This window comes from Convolutriloba macropyga, chromosome 10, assembly GCF_964194025.1.
Source record: "Convolutriloba macropyga chromosome 10, txConMacr16.3, whole genome shotgun sequence".
Taxonomy (NCBI): Eukaryota; Metazoa; Xenacoelomorpha; order Acoela; family Convolutidae; genus Convolutriloba; species Convolutriloba macropyga.
The window spans coordinates 21,496,993-21,514,048 of NC_134477.1; the positions used below are offsets into that span (position 1 = coordinate 21,496,993).

A 17,056-nucleotide genomic window follows, 5' to 3' on the forward strand; every position below is an offset into this window, starting at 1 on the left:
TAAGTTAGCTATATAAAAGAGAAAAGTGTCTTCTCAGTCTCGGATTGGTTGGAGGTGCACATCCAGTATTTCAGCTGCTACAGATGCATCGATGGGGGAGACTTAGGGGGCTGGCGGGCAACTGTGGGGTTGGGCATCTGTGGGGGGGAGGGCACCGTGGAAGAGAAGTCTTTGCCATACGGCCTGAACAATCTGCAGGTGTAGGGATGGGGGGCTCATGTGGGGATGTCTGAGGGGTCAAACTCAAAGAACCGCCCTTCACACCATTAGTGTAAGTCTCCAAAAGAGTTTCCGTGAATTGCATGCTTGGAGACTATTGAGTTGAAAGGCTCTGAGAGGACATAATGCTCACTGAGCGCTACCTTATCCCTTTTTGAGGACCAAAAGTTAAATGGGTCCTACGAAAAATCGGTCAAGCAGAAAATTGCATCAAAAAGACCAACAGGACTGATATAATTGCGGACCTTTTCCTTTTGTGTCCCCCCATCTTATTGGGTGCATATTATTTGCACAACCCAAAAGAACGTGCAATATTTTTAAATAATGATTTACTGTCTAATGACAAGTGCTCTGTAATTGGGGGGGGGGGGGTGCAAAAGGTACGGGGGGCACAAACGGACGATCCATAATTGCTACAAACTTCGTTTGAGAGCAATTAATCACGTGCTCTGTAACTGGGGGTGCTTAACGTAAAAGATCCAATTATGCCTAAAAGGGAGCTGAAGGGCTATAACGAGAAAGACCTAATAGACTTTGGAGCATTTCCCATTATCCCCCGGCTTATTAGTGGTCATATAACGTGCACCTTCCCATTACGGTAAACATAGCATAATAGAGGGTCATAACTTAGTTTTGGGGTCTTTTCCGTTTGTTCCCCCCACTACGAGATGCGCCCCCAGATACAAAGCATGTGCCATTTTATTCTAAATCATCAAATTAATTTGTTTTTTTTTTGCGGGGGGGGGGGGGGGGTGACTAAAATGGGAAAGACTCAAATCTTCTCAGTAACCGCTTTAGATGAACGCCACTTTCTCTTAGATGTCACATTGACAAAATACAGTGAAGAGCCATTGAGAGAGAAATCAAATCTCAGATATGAAAGATCAGGTCACCTGAAGGAATTGATAATGCGGGAAAACATACTTATGTATACAAGCAGATTCGCCAACTCACTCAACTTAGTTCCTTGAGTACATTATCGTTTGAACAGTGATAGGTTTTGATTAAAACAGAAACGAAGAGATGAACAGTGTGAGCAAAGCCTTTTGTTTGTTTGTGTATGTTTCCTTACTGATGTTTCTATGTACCCCCTCTGTTGATGCAAGAACTTTAGTGGGAAGTGCTGTTGATCAGGGTCCCATAGTGACCAGTTATCAGTCCGTCAATTCTACGACACCTGAGACTACCACAATTGGGCTGAAACTACCACAAACCACCCTTTTTAGCACAGTGAGGACACTGAAGCCAACTGATCCCCCTGTGAAGCCTCCATCACCACAGAGGGACGATGGCAAGGGATTCCGAATGACCGGATGATGTGGGAACTGAGTTGGGTGGAAGACACCCAGAAGCAAAGTCTTTCATGTTCACAACTAAGTTTAATCGCTTTTTGAACTATGACTAAATTTAACGGTTTTTAAGCAATACTTTTTAAGCCGTCGAGTTGATGAGCCGTTAAATCCCATTATGCTCTAAGTGTAACGGCGTCGCCAAAGAACCACACATAAACCCCTCCCCCCAATCAGATGGGAAAAGCGAAAAAGAAAGGTGAACTCGGGATGTGTTTATTTCTTTCAATGTGTTGAGTATACACCGAGAGCATAGGCTCTCGCAGTGTGGACCAGTTGGCTGGATTGCACTATATACATATATCAATTGCTCTATACATGTGATAATCTCAAATGAGGTACTTGAAGAAAAAGTTACAAATGATCTTATGGCTCCTAGTTTGAACCACTGTTTGCATTATTCGGTGTTTCATTTGATTAATGAAGAACTCAGTAGGATCTAACGACGAAAAACGGTTTCTGAAGTAGCAGAAACCATTGATAGAAGATACTTCAGCACAGCCAAGGACAAAATGGAACTTCATGTGTTCGCCGACACATCTGAAGACACAATGTGCGCAGTGGCAGACCTACAACCAAAATTTAAAAAAATAAAAACAACCAATAAAAAAAGCCCACAGAATACTCAGCAGACTTAGCTTTTGTAATGGGAAAGTGCAGTCGCACCGAAGCGACACCTTTCCATACCACGCTTGGAACTACAAGCAGCAGTGATCGCGGTGAGACTTTAAGGAACAGATAATGAAGGAACGCGAATCGGAAGATTCAGTTGTAATTTTTGGACAGACTCCCTTACTGTTCTGAAATGGATTCACAGCTCCACCGTAAGCAACAAGTGTCTGTTGCAAACAGAGTAGCTGAGGTTTTGAATAGAACTGAAGTTTCACAGTGGAAAAATGTGAGTATTAACTGGAGTACGAATGGCCTGAACAGGTGAATTTATCATTTGCTTCACACGAACAAAACGACTAAACTGTCTTCTCAGCAACGGTTGAGAAGAATCCGATGATTCAGTGGGAACAATTTTAGTAATTAAAATGGTAAGCGTGCAGCGCGTATTTAAAAAAACGAAAGGGCAACAAAAACACTAAGTGTTGAAGAAAGAGAGGGTGCACAAGCAAGCAACTTTTGAATATTACAGCAAGAACTTTTTGCTGAAGATATAAAATCTCTCAAGGCTGAAAAGGAAAATCAACGAAAAGCAAAACCTCCAGTTTTCACCTTTCATTGACCAGCAAGGAAATAGATAAATGTCACCAAGGCAGAATAGAAAAAAGTCATTTAAACTTCAAAACCAAGCATCCAATACTGTTGCATTGGATTTGCCGTGTAGTTGAGTTTCTCTTGCGAAATGAACATAAGAAGAGTCATCACGAAGCTACTGAACATGTCAGAAACATAGTTCATCAGAAACTCTGGATCCTAGGCATCCGAAATGCTTTGAGATCGATCAAAAGCAAATGCGTTAGATGTCGAAAGGGGCAAGACCAAACAAAGGACCCAGTAATGACAGATCTACCTGGAGAACGATTAGTCGAATCAACGTTGTTCTCGAATGTGGGCGTAGATTATTTCGGACCATTCACTGTAAAAAATTATTCGAAGAAAAGAAAAGCGTTGGTGCTGTCTACTCAAATGCCTTACTGTACGAGCGGTATGTATAGAGATTGTACCAAAACTAGGCACTGATAGCTCACTGAGCGCAATTATGCGATTTATTGCTCAAAGTGGCCGACCGGTCAAAATTGTTAACGATAACGTGACAAACTTCGTTGAAACTGAAAAAGAATTGGCAGAGTATATAGCAACATGGAACAAAGAGCCAATCGAAGAACATCTGATTCAACAAGACATCAGATAGAAGTTCAACCCAACTGCAGCACCAAACTTTAGAGGAGTGTGTGAAAGATTGGTTGGAAGCCAGTGTACGCAATGCTGGGCAATCGATCAGTCACGGAAGATGTTCTGTCGACCACGATGTGTCTCGTTGAACAGGCGCTGAATGCTAGACTACTGACACCAGTCACTTTTGATGCTACCATATTAGAATCTATTGCTCTAAACCATTTCCTGCTTGGCAACAAGAACCTTTGTTCACCGTATCTATCAGATGCAGAGCAATTTGATGATCATTAAAAGCTCTTCCGACAAACACAACCTTACGCAGAACACTAGCTTACGAAGGCCTCATCTGGGTCACATTCCCTAAAGAGTTATTGTAAACGTTGAACAGTCGAATTAAATGGCAGACCACAACGGACAGAAGTCTGCAGCAGGATTATTTTGTGTGGTTAGTGGAGACAGTGACAAAAGTGGATTTTAGGATCTGGGTCGAGTAATCGAAACCTTTGAAGGTTCCGACGGAGTGATTTGATCAACGAAAATCCGAAAGAAAGATGGATACTACAAGAGCCCAGCAGCGAAGCTCGCTCCAGTACTACCAAGTGGCGATGATGTGTTCACGAAGGAAAACAGGGCCAGCGATAATGGAGCTGAGCTTAAGTCACAACAAAGTTGCGTCGGAAGTAAAAAACTCAAAGCAGATTTAAAACAGAGCTAATTAAATTGCCTAGGACAATAACCATTACTGTGTTATAATTTTATCGGGATTATCCTTCCCCTAAAAAATGTGTATAGCAAATCAGAAACAGTCGCGAATGCTATGTAAGCAGGAAAATTGTTAACAAACTGAACAAAAATAAAAACTCACAAGTTCAACAAATAAACAAGTGAACTAGCAACAGAAATTGTCAGCCTAGCAACTCGAGCCTGCACATAAACATCAAAAAAGTGTTGAAATAATATAGTCTTGAGCAGTGTATTTGTTACTGCGTCTTGTCAACACCAAACCATTGAGCAGTATAATTGTTAAATTGTTACTGTAATTTGTAACCAAAATTGGTCTTGAGCTTTGTTTTATCTAATTTTGTGTCGTTTATCGAAAACGTCTTGAACAGTGAGTTCAATTTTCTGTGTCCTGATTTCCAATCTTCAACTCGTGAGTACTTAGCGAAAATCGCGATACACACACCTAGGATTAGGTTAAAAATCAATTTTTCATAATATTTCTTAGCCATATATTTTTGCCTTTTATTTGTTTCATCAAAACAATGAACTGGTAAACAAATAGAGATCTCGTATTGTGTGATCTGTGAACCCAGTTCAATTGAAGGAAAAATCCAAAACTAAGTTAGATAAACTAGTTAATGCATTGATAAGTACAGCAGAACGGATATACAGTACAAAAGCAAACTGCATAAACGAAGTTTCGGGACAGATTTTGTAGCCCTTCAGAACGAACTGGGCGCTGTAAAACTTTCTTTGTAAAACATAAGGAGAGCAACCGTTACAGTGTTGTCACTTGAAGTATTAGAGTTGAGAAAAGTTAAACATACTGTTTTTAGCCAATGAAAATTGATAAAAAGCCTGAAAATGAAAAGTAACTTGAAGGAAGACAAAATCGCTCTAACAACGAATTAAACTTGGTTAGACTTGGTTTAGCGCTTGGTATTTACAATGATGTAAGACAAGAGGTATAGATAGTTCAAATGAGCAGCCAGTATCCATAAAAAGTGTCCAGCTACTGCGATTTCCGCAGTCTGCTAGCATTTTTTTTTCAAGAAAAAGAAATAACCAGTTTATTTCAATTTTATTTAGAGATTCGGATGTTGCGACTGACGCAATTTCTGACATCCTTTTGTGATAAGACGAAGTGTCGAAAAGTAAACTTATTAAGTGAAATGATAACAAACCTTAAAAATTGAAGAACGTAAATCTTCATCAAATCTCAGCGCGCGAAGATTCTTAATGCTCATGGAGTTTACAATTTTTCTTCAAAATGTACGGTCGATACACAAAAACTTTGAACTGCTAGAAGTTTTGATTGAAAGTGTACAATCCAAACCTACTGTTATAGCTCTCACTGAAACATGGTGCAAAGAAAATTGTTCACCAAATGCACCAAATGGGTATGGAAAATTGCTTCGATGTGACAGAGAAACGAGAGGAGGGGGTGTAGCTCTTTATGTTGGTAATAAGTATGAAAGTAACGAAGTAAAGAAAACAACAAACAAACATGTACAGGTTTTGACCACGCAATTGCACTCAGAGAAAGAGAGAATTTATGTGACTGTACTGTATAAGGCACCCAATTACGCAATTGAAAATTTTGTAGAAGTACTAGATACTCAATTTACTGATCTAAATTCTTGATTATACACACATAGTTTGTGGTGATTTTAACGTAGACATGTTAGTATCAAGTCGAAACGCTGAAAAAGTTTGCGATTATTTTCGTTTACTAGGTCTGGAACTTTGTTTTAATCAGGGTGTTTGTACACGTGAAACCAGACAATCTAAAACAGCAATTGACTTGTTTTTTCAAACATTGAAAGTGAAACTAAAATTATCAAAAGCGACTTAACTGACCACTATACTGGTATCTTTACTTCTCAAAAATTGTTTTTGGAAGTAAATAAAGAAAAAACCTTCGTTTTGAATCAGCTACACAAACTGTCTGACGAGGAAGTTAGAATAGATGTCAATTTTGAAGTTTTCAAAAACTGCCGAAAAAAAATGATTTGGAATCTGTAGCAATTGATGAGTGCTTTTCTTTAATTCAAGAAATTGTTTATGAAGCGAAAGAAAAAATTATTCGCGCTAAGGAAGTAATCACTAACAATTTTAAAAGGGATAAACAATGGGTCGACAATCATGTGAAGAATTTAGCTACAAAGAAACGTAAACTTTGGCAGAAATACATTGCAACAGGCAGAGCGGAAGTGAAAGAACAACATCATGTGCTGAGTAATAGACTTAAAGCTCTATGCAGGTTGCATAAAACAAACTTTTTTGAGCAAAAAGTAAGCAGTCAGAAAAACTCGAAAACACTTTTTACCTTAGTGAAAGATATCAAAGAAGAAAAGCAAAACCATACTTGCCAGGTTGATGTGGATGAGTTGAATTATTTTTTTGTTACTATTGGCAGAGAATTGGAAAAACGTCACAAAGAAGTTGATTACCTGAAGACAGTGAAAACCATTCAAAGCAGTATAGTTCTCGAAAAGACGTCAAGCACAGAAGTTTTCAATATCATTAAAAATTTGAAAAGCAAAAAATCAACTGATTGCTACAAATTAAGTAATGTTCTCCTAAAGTCAGTAAATCATGCAGTTTGTGAACCACTAACAATTTTATTCAACAGATGCTTACAACAGCAAGATTTTCCAAAATGCTTAAAAGTAGCAAAAGTTTTCCCTCTCTACAAAACCAAAGGCAACAAATTGAATCCATCGAATTATAGACCTATATCACTATTGCCAGTCTTCGGGAAAGTTCTTGAAAAAATTTTATACAGAAGATTTATTGGTTTTCTTATAAAATATGACGTTTTATCAAAAGAACAATTTGGGTTTCAATCAAAGAAAAGTACAATTGATGCTGTAATGGAAGTTGTTGAATATTTAAAGAATAACATGAATAAACAAGAACCGACGTGCTGTGCTTTCATTGATCTGACAAAGGTTTTTGATACAGTGAATCACAGTTACCTACTAACCAAATGTTACAAATATGGATTGCGCAGACCTGCTCACAACATTCTGAAGTCTTTTCTAGAAGATAGGAAACAACATGTTGAAATTGGAAATAAGAAATCGGATAAACTACTGGTAAACTGTGGCGTCCCACAAGGCTCAGTACTGGGTCCTCTACTGTTTTTGATATATATTAACGACCTTCCATCAGTTTGCAATGATAACAAAGTTACCTTATTTGCTGATGACACTAACATTTATGGATCGCTAAAAAATGGAAACGAAAACTACAAAAATTGCCTAACAAGAGTTTTTGAATGGATGACAGCAAAAAAAATTAACAATTAATGATGAAAAATCGTCTTTAATGATGACCAATGAAAAGAACACATGTGATCATCTAGAAATACTTAACCACAAATTGAAGATTAGTGAAAATTTGAAATATTTAGGGATTTATTTAGACAACCAGCTAAACTTTAAGGAATACATTAAACAAGTTAAGATCAAATTAACTCAAGTCTCAGCCGCTATGTTCCAATTCAAAAAATTTTTTCGACGACCAACACTTGTGAAGTTATATAAAACTTATGTCCAGCCCATTGTGCAAAATGGTGTCTTAGTTTACGGCTGTGGCAACGAGACAGATCTTAAGAAAATTGATTGGGCACAAAACAGGATATTACGGTTAATTTTCTCATTTAAAAAGGGGGTTGATTTGTCAGAAATTAGGCAGAACTTCAAAATCTTCTCAGTTTTTGAGCTCCATGTATATGAGCTATTGAAACAACTAGTAAAAAACATAAGTATGTCAGAAGAAAAAAATTTAAAAACGCGAATAATGTCGGATAACGAATTGAATGCAGTACTTTCAACAGAACATAGAATTAAGAAATTGAAAACAATAAACAAAAACACTACACATGTAAGAAAATCAATAACTGAACGTGTAAGAAATCTTTTCAACATAATCGCAAGACTTGATTTTTCATTTATTCAAGAAATTGTAAATTTAAAAACAGAAGAAACGGAATGTTTCTTACATATGTTTCGAGATAATTATATTTTACTAAATAAAGAATTATTGAATGCATTTTGGTGAAAAAAAATAGGCTTAGTTGACAATTCTTATATATATTAAAACTTGAATATGCAGTCAGTCTTTACACTAGCTAGTTCATATTTTGCTCTGGAGGCACCACTTGACAGGCCAACGGCTTTTTTGGTGCTCTCTCTCGAATGATCACAATTTGTTGTTACGAAAGAAGTTGTTTTGTATATTGTCAGTATTTGATCATTCAGAAAAATTCATTATTATTATTATTAAAAGCACTAATTTTTAGACAATGTGGCAAATAAACCCAAGTAAACCTGCTTCAATTGTACAGAAAGTTCAATGTAAAATTTTACCCGAAGTTTACTTCTAAATTGGATGATTTTTTCGAAGTATCGCGGAAACTAAAAAAGGAACCAAGTTGATATTTTACGATGTTATAATCTTTCACAGGACACAACTATCAATAAAAAAATTATTAATAACAACTTAAACATATATGTGTGGACACCGCATTTATTCTATAGCCTATCTGAATAAGTGGGTGAAAACAGCAAAGTGAAGTATATCAACAAAAGATTCGAGATTCTTCAAACTCGATTAATTTAAGAAAGAAATCAGCTTAGAGGTACATAAAACTCGGTAGCGAAGAGAAAGACGTTCTGTCGCGATTTACTTTTAAAAAAATGCAGATGTTCTTTATCTCTAAGCATCTGTGCTGCCGCCAACAAGCCAGATGATGCCTTGATCTGAGACACAAACAAATTCGATAAACTCAATAAAACCGGGTGGGCTTACGCAGTGGTTCAATAATATGCTTTTGAACATCTAGCATTTACACAATAAGTATACAGCTATGTTTTGAAATTACTTCCTCGTATACAGCATACCATCAGTTAAAAAAACCATTGAACTTGTAGCAAAGAAAAATATTTAACTGAACGCAATTTTTAGAGTGATTGTTTCTTCTCAACGACTTAAATTGTATAGTATCTTATGGAGAGCAACTTCGTCAACGCTTCATTAAAACAATTTTTCGAGGGGCTAACTGTCTTCTAAGGCTGGATTTCCTTATTCTCATTGCACTCCAGACTATAGAAAATTATGTAATGAGACGGTATAGCTCTGAAAAGGGCTCCGTTCAGTCTATCCAGGTGACGTCACTTGACTATCCAGAATAGACTTTGCTCTGTTTGCGGTATCCAGACCGTAGGTAAACCTCTGATCAGACCTGGAAAACTCTTGACAAGATCTTAGAGACTGTGAAGTAGCTTCCAATCTCTGTGGCTGGGCCTCGTTTTACCCCCTTTGTGCGACCCAAGTTGGTCTGATTAGAGTTGGATTGGGCCACATACGTTAACCTGGTAATCATACTTAATTTACAATGTAAGTATACACATTGCATTGCTAATATTGTAAGTATACAGAGTGGAAAAGGCGGTTGTTTTTTAATTTGAAATAGGTGATCATTGTTGCATTATCTTTTGTTTATATGTAAATTTGTATTCTTAACCTATTTTTAAATTCATTTCAATCAAGTTTCTAAAACAGATTCCTTGATCTCAAATTACACCACTGGAATTCTATACTTCATAATTCGCCTTCATTCGGCAATAAAAACTGTCAAATTTCCTCATTAATCTCGCATCAATCAATATAAGCCATTACGGGCGTTACTTTTTCATCAGCTTACGTAATATCCGTTCGTGTTCACTTTTCCGTTAACTAATTCAGTTTCTGGCCAATGTTGCCTGAACTTATATTGAAGGAAAAGTCAAAGTGAAATTTTTTAAAATAGCTATTTCATTTGTGACAAAATTAGAAGGGATTGTTCATTTCTGCTGATACGAATGCCTCAAGTGTTGTGTGAAACATTGATGTATTTTGACAATTTGACAACTTCTTTTCAAGTCCAACAATGAAATTCATTTCAGAGAAAGCTGATTCTGATTTTACCATTCTCTTTCTGTGTTCTATTTTTCAGTTATTTTTGTTTTGTTTCTTCAGTTCGAAGTGAACTGAGCTGTTGTTGTTTTCGCAGCTAGTAGTGCGTATCTAAGTATATGTTGATGAATTATTTATAATCTTTTTCCTGCGTCCTCCGTAAAATCTTAGCTGAGAGCGTGACACAAATAAAAGAGAGAAAAGAACCACCAAGTACATAAAAACTCCCCTCTAATATATGTCTCTCTTTACCTATCTATCTATCATCTATCTATATACCACCGCTGCATGTTTTATTCTTAGTCACAACGATTTTGAAGCCGAAATGGCCCAAATTATAGAATAATTGCACCACTTTTTTCAATACACAATGTATTACGTCATGATGACTCGACACAGCCGTTAGTAATACAGGTAAGGAATAAAACGTTTTGCAAATATGAATTCTTTGAAACTTCTCGAAATTTTGTGCATAAAAGAAAGACAGAACTTAGTCACGAACTCAATTTTACAATAATTGCTCGAATTTGAATTTAGGGAGGCAGAAGATACTGTCTGTTTTCGGTTAAGATTACTTTCGGAGTGATGATTGTTTACAGATGAAGTGCACATATGAACAACCTTGCTTCGAGGATTGAATAAATTTCATACTTTGTTGAAAAACAAGAAAAAACGAACAAAAAACTACCAGATAAATTCGGCGACATTTGAATATAATTTAAATAAAATCTGGTAAAATTCCCTCTTCAGATATATTCCCCCTGAAGCACATTGGAGCTTTCCAAATTTTGTTTACTTATTATTGTTTTCCCAAAGTCCCCCATATAAATAGTGACGGATTTCAATCCTGATCAGCAGAGCCCCAAAAGCAGGAGAGTTTTGCTTCCCGTATTAATTCCATTGTGCTGTTTGGCTATTAGTTTGAGTAAACAACAAACAACAACACATTCCTGCTGCCTTCAGCTTACTATATGCGTTACCACAGCTCACTTACTTTTCTCAACTTAGCGCTTGAAAATTTCTACAGGAGTAATTTATGCGGAGATATATTGGCTCTGTACACCTCAGCCTTTAAACAGGTGAGCCGAATTTTAACACAAGCAAAACTAATGATACATATTACATCAAAGCTGCCCGCATTTGACAGAATGAACTCATGTCATTTTTTAGCACCCTGGCAATTTTGTTCTACGTCTTCTATAATATTATATTTATAATCTATTTAAGTTCATCTGTGTTCTTTATCACTACTTTATCTACTATTTATTTTTGTGGTTCTACTGTAATGCATCTAGCCCTTGTGCCATTAATGTCTCCGCTAATTTTCTCTTCTAAAAATATAGACCAAATAATAGCAAACTTTGTACCTTTCAAATGATAAATAACGTATAACTCAAAAAATATATAATTTACCCTCGTCCTCAATGTTATGCTCAGTTAATATCAAAAATTTGATTACTACTACACAGGATTATCACAAAAGTATTTGTAGACTATTATTTTTATGTTTTCACAAAAAAGTGACATCATTTTTTCAACAATTTGCTATTTATGATGAATTGTCTTTTGCTGCCAATTGTATCACAACACATCCTCTCTTAACTGTATGAAAAATTATGAAAAAATAAAGATGGAATAATTATGTAGAAACAATTAAGTTTTTAAGTTCAAAGGAATAAGTAAGTTAACACGCGTAGAACAATCTAGGATATGTGTAAGAACAACTGATGCAATTTTGTCGAGAGCTTCTATATCTGCAATAAACTGGATGTCATTTGAAGCTATTTTAGTTATAATGCATTATAGAGTAGAAACAAACTTGAAATTTTAAGTACGCTTGTGGTAAAGTTCAAACAAAATGTTTGAAACTGTTTTTCTGCTTAAATTAGAGATATTTTTATTACATTTCTTTTCATACTTTTCTGTAGTTGTCACCAAAACGAAATTACACACTTTGGGCGTATCCTCAGTTTCACAGTCGTGAACGCTTGCAAAGTTTGATGCAGCGTCAGTTTAGGAAAAGCATTGTGAATGGATAACATGATTTTTGAAAAGAAATTTGAAGATTTTTATATCCATTTTTTCTCAAACTTTGTTTTTTAAGCCTGGTACTTAATACCTGAAAAATCTTCTTCTCTTGCCGTTAGAAGCGTCACACATCTCTTATCATAATATCAATTTTTAAACACAGCTTGAAGATTGTCAAAATATGATAATATAAGCGATAACTTCATACTTTCATAGTCTCAAACTACAAATTGATACTTAAAAATTACCTTAAAAATTTTTAAATAGAAAATTGCCGTGGTGTCTGCAACCTATATAAAATTAAGAACTCTGAAATGCCGGCAAGTAAATTTGAATTACTTTAAGATATCCGCATTTGACCTGCACTTCTCCTGTTGATTCAAACAACAATCAATTTGAAAGAACGGAAACAGTCGTATGGTCAGTTGGTTAAGTCATTAGTGACTGAAAATTTATCGTTTTCTTAAAAAAACACAAATTCTGATGGTCCTATGAAATTTTAAATGAGGCCACAAACTCAAGTAAATCCAAATATTACTTGATGAACGAACAAATGCTGATTTGAAATGAGCGTAAAAAATTACAATTAATTATTTCAGCATCAACGGGCCCATAAATTTTTTGGTTGATTTCTAACAGTAGTAAAATCCCAAAACAGACTTCCAAATACGCAATTGAATCAGAGGTACGTTCCAAAAAAATGTTAGCAGAGTTAGACGGAAACCATAAAAAAACATATCAATCAGGCAGTATTGGCTTAAAAAAGGGCAGCTATTAGGTCTCTAGCGACAGTTCCAGTCCAAACTCCTAACCGCTTTTTGCAACAAAATTTTTCAATTTTGTTTCACATAACAAATAAAACAATTTAATACTACATTAAAATTGTATACTCCGCTGAGTTAAAAAAAAGTTTGAGTTAAAAAATATATCGAAAGTCGGTTTCCGAGACAGATAGTTTGTTTTAACTTGGTTGCTTGAAAAAGCACGATTGCTCGTCAGAAGATTTGTGCCTCGAATAAAAATCGATACTCTGAAGAAGTTCTGAGATCAGAAGAGCTTTGGAGGAAATGAGCTCTCAAGAATTTTGATCAAAAACCTTCGCGATCACTTTTATCTAGGAGTTCAACTAGAGCAATAATTTGTTTGGATTATTAAAAAGTAGATGGGTAAAATAAAATTTCATAAATCTGTAAAAACAGCATTTGTAATAAACAATGCTATCAACAAAGATTATTGGCAATTTCCTTGGTTCAAACGTTTCTTTTTCTCTTTTCTGATTCCATTATTTAAGTTTTTCTTGGAAAATTTGATTAAGCCCCAAGCAAACAATTAATCTGACAAAACCTTTTTCAAGCAGTTTAAACTAATTTTTAAAACATAAAACCGAAACTTCAAGTCTCAGAAAAACGAAACAAGTTAGTGCGACGAACGAAAGTATCAAACAGTTAGTTGAAAATGCTTGGTCGAGTAGCGTCTCCGAGTTGCAAGATCTTGGTTCGATTTTAATGAGACTGCTTTTTTGACGAAAACTTTATCGTGAATATGCAACTGATTTTTTTCAGTTGATTGTTTTTTGAAGGAAAACTAGGTTTTCGTATAAATTTGATCCAATCGTAAGCGATTTAAAGCCAATATTACTTTAAATTTCTCAGTCAACTATATTAAAACAATTGGCTACTTGCTCTGAAACTTGATACTATGACTTGTGAAGTATGCGATTGAAGGTTGAGACAAGAAACTTTTAATATTTTTCTGTCTGGAAAAAAAATCAAGCAACGCCTTCTTTCAAAAGTTTCCTTCAAATAACTTTATATTATACTTCTAGTCATCCACAACTACAAAATTTCTCAGCTCTTAATTTTTGTTGAATTTGCTGTGACATATTCTTCCCCTTCAGTCAAACTATTTTTCAATTTTTTCTGATCTGTTAAAGCTGTTATTCGAAATTTGAACGTTAGAGGAGAAATAATTCAGTTAAACAAGAAATGGAAAACAGAACTTTGTATTGGAATAAATCTTTTCCTTATCTTGCGACTCATATATATATATATATATATATATATATATATATATATATATATATATATATATATATTTATTTAAATCTATAAAAAGTAAATCCCAATATTTTTAACAATAACTGAAAAGTTTTTTCAGACATTTACACTTTAGGAATCTATTATAATCATATAAATTGTTGGTGCCCTAATCTACAAATAGAAGGGAAATTGACGTTCACGTAAATTGATTTTTTTTTGCTATCTAATGTCCCCTTAATTTTTTTTCTTGTTCTCTGTTTCACATTTCTAATGGAAAGTTTCCAGTTTCTCCATACATTTCTGATTACTGTTCGGTCACTCCACTTGGACTGACTCATATTGTTCGAAAAAAACTGTACAGTTGCCGAATTTTCTCTCATTTCATGTTTTGAAAATTTTTTACGACGTTTTCTCGAATATTTTTATTGCATTTTTGAAATGTTTAAAGAACTCAGAGAACTTGAAGAAAACTTTATTATTGACGCCTTCTGCATGCAAAATTTTCTCCCTTATATTATGATTCGTCGCTCTATCAAATTTTAATTTTTCATTTTTTTCTGTCCATTTGTTCTCTGAATGTCGAAGCTGGCAAAGACTGGAGAGAAATTGAAATGAAAATGAAACGTGATCAGACGAGCTGTTAGAAAAGTTCAATTGTTGCTTTTAACATTACTACTGGATGTCAAACTAATTAGACTGATCTATTAGCACTTGACTTTTTTCAAAATTTTATTTAGCTCTATATTATATTTATATTTTCAACAAGGCGGCTCAGCAATGTGCGATGGCAAATAAGGATCCGACCCCGCCCGATCACAATTTTGGCATAATTGTCTACCAAACGAGGAACAGATAGAAAACCCAAAAATTATTTTTTGGGAATCCCAAAAATCCCAAAAAAGCCCAAGTATTTTTCAAAAAAAATGTGAATGAACAATAAGATAGCCTCCAAAGCGAATAATTCAAAGGAGTAAAATTGGAGCATTAAATTGCTGTGAGATGCCAATATTAAGAAAGGGAGTCAAGAAGAACAGCAAAATCAATTAACAACAACAACAAACATTAATTATATCAAAAACTTTTTATCCGTTTTAAAAAACAAAATTTAATAACAAAGTCGTCACCAGAAAAGATATGGACCAGTCCAGAAAAAGGTTTGGTAACAATTAGACAAAAAAGAACAAAAACAGTAAAGTTAACAAATTCGCTTATTTTTTTCAAACAATTAACTTCAAAGTAATTAAAACCATTAGAAATCACGTAAAATATCCCAAAGTTTTGAAATAACCCATTTATCTATAGAAGGGCATTAGGACCTGTCCTTATTCATTTCTTAAGTTGCTAAAAAAGAACAATAAAAAACAACAATTAAAATTTCAATTGAAACTTGCCAGAAAACGCTGCCAAAGCCGTCAAACCATATTTGGGCCCTCAAAATATATTCGTTTGCACCTTCTCCAAAACAAATATTGTAGTATTTGGCCATTTATCAGTGAGACTAGGTAACAAGTAGACAAAAAAGAGAAAAGGGCAAAAGTATGTAATAATTTTGATTTTTTTCTCGAAACGAAATTATATCCAAAGTCATAAAAAACAAAAATTACAAAATGAAATATTTAAATAGGGTCGTTTATTCATCCAAACGAATTCTTTGAGACCTGCAATTATCCAGAATAATTCTTGCGTCTTCAAAAAGAACGTCAAACATGACAAAAATCAAAATAATTTATTTTTTTGTGAAAAACCGGTGTCGAAGTCAGTAAGGTCATAACATTTTCTTTTAAAAATTAGATTTTGAGACATCAATCCCCTTCGAAGCCTTCCCATGACACCTATGATGTCATAATTGACCTGTAAACGAGATTAGGTGCCAAAAAGAAAAATTAAAAGAACAAAATTGGGAAGTTAAAAAGTTTTTTGTTTTTAGTTTTGGAAAACGATTGTTTTCAAAGTCTTGAAAGCCATCAGCTATCTACTAATATCAGAATACTGGCTCATCTATTCTTCCATAAGAAGCCAGTGAAACCTATCACTATACAGGAAATTTCATACAACTGAAATGACAAAATAAAAATGACGGTTTAAGACAAATTAAAAAATTCAAATAATTTCCTGAAGGAAGATGTGTCGAGGCCGTTAAAACGATAATTTATATCTTTAAGGATTTTAATATAATCATTTTCTTTAAAAATTTTGAACGCTAATAATGTGATATGAGAGAAAAAAATAAAAACTAGAAACAAAAAATATGAAATCCAGTAGTATCAAAGCCAGAAAACAATAACTTCAGGCTTAAAAACTTAATCCAGACTAAATGTCAATTCAATAGAATGAAGAAGCATTCTTTTTTTGCTGACACAAAGCTGCAAATTGACTAAACTAAGAAAAAAAGGAGGAAAAGTTCATTAGGCCATTATTTATTTAAAAATCAAAAGTCGAAACGATCATAAACTTTCAAGTAAAGAACTAAATGCATTAGCTTGGAGCTGCTTAGGAAGCCAATTGGACCTATCACTCCTGAGCTTTCATTTGATATGTTCTGTTCTTTATTAATAAAAGAGCTTTTTTCAAAAAGAAGACCGACTGATTGCAATCCGAATTCTATTTGTATAGTAACAGTCCAAAATTGTCCCAAAAATAGCCCTTCTAATGCTTATTGGCCGTTAGGAACTATTGATTTTCTCGAATATTGTAGATATAGATAAATTGTTAGTTGAAAACTCAAAAATACTGCATTTTTGATAATAAACGAGTAAAGCTAGCAAATAACGGCAAAGTTTTAATTACAGAGCACTCTCAGCGGAAGTTGAAGTAGGAGTAGCCCCCTTCTGAGTCTACAAAGATTTTATTAGTGTTGTTTGGTTTTGTAGTGCCGGCAAATTTTATCAA

General features: G+C 34.6%; 1 protein-coding gene across 3 annotated transcripts in view; it reads left to right on the forward strand.

Annotated features, from left to right (window-relative positions):
* Positions 1–10,117: 10,117 nt before the first annotated feature.
* Positions 10,118–17,056, forward strand: part of LOC142348821 (solute carrier family 7 member 14-like) — a 144,860-nt gene continuing 137,921 nt past the window's right edge. Inside the window, exons 1-2 of one of the 3 annotated variants that reach the window (XM_075400346.1) lie at positions 10,118–10,514; positions 10,671–11,179. The gene's annotated coding sequence lies outside the window, so the exon portion shown is untranslated. The remainder of the gene's footprint in view (positions 10,515–10,670; positions 11,180–17,056) is intronic. The other 2 variants (XM_075400347.1, XM_075400348.1) reach the window with 2 other exon arrangements.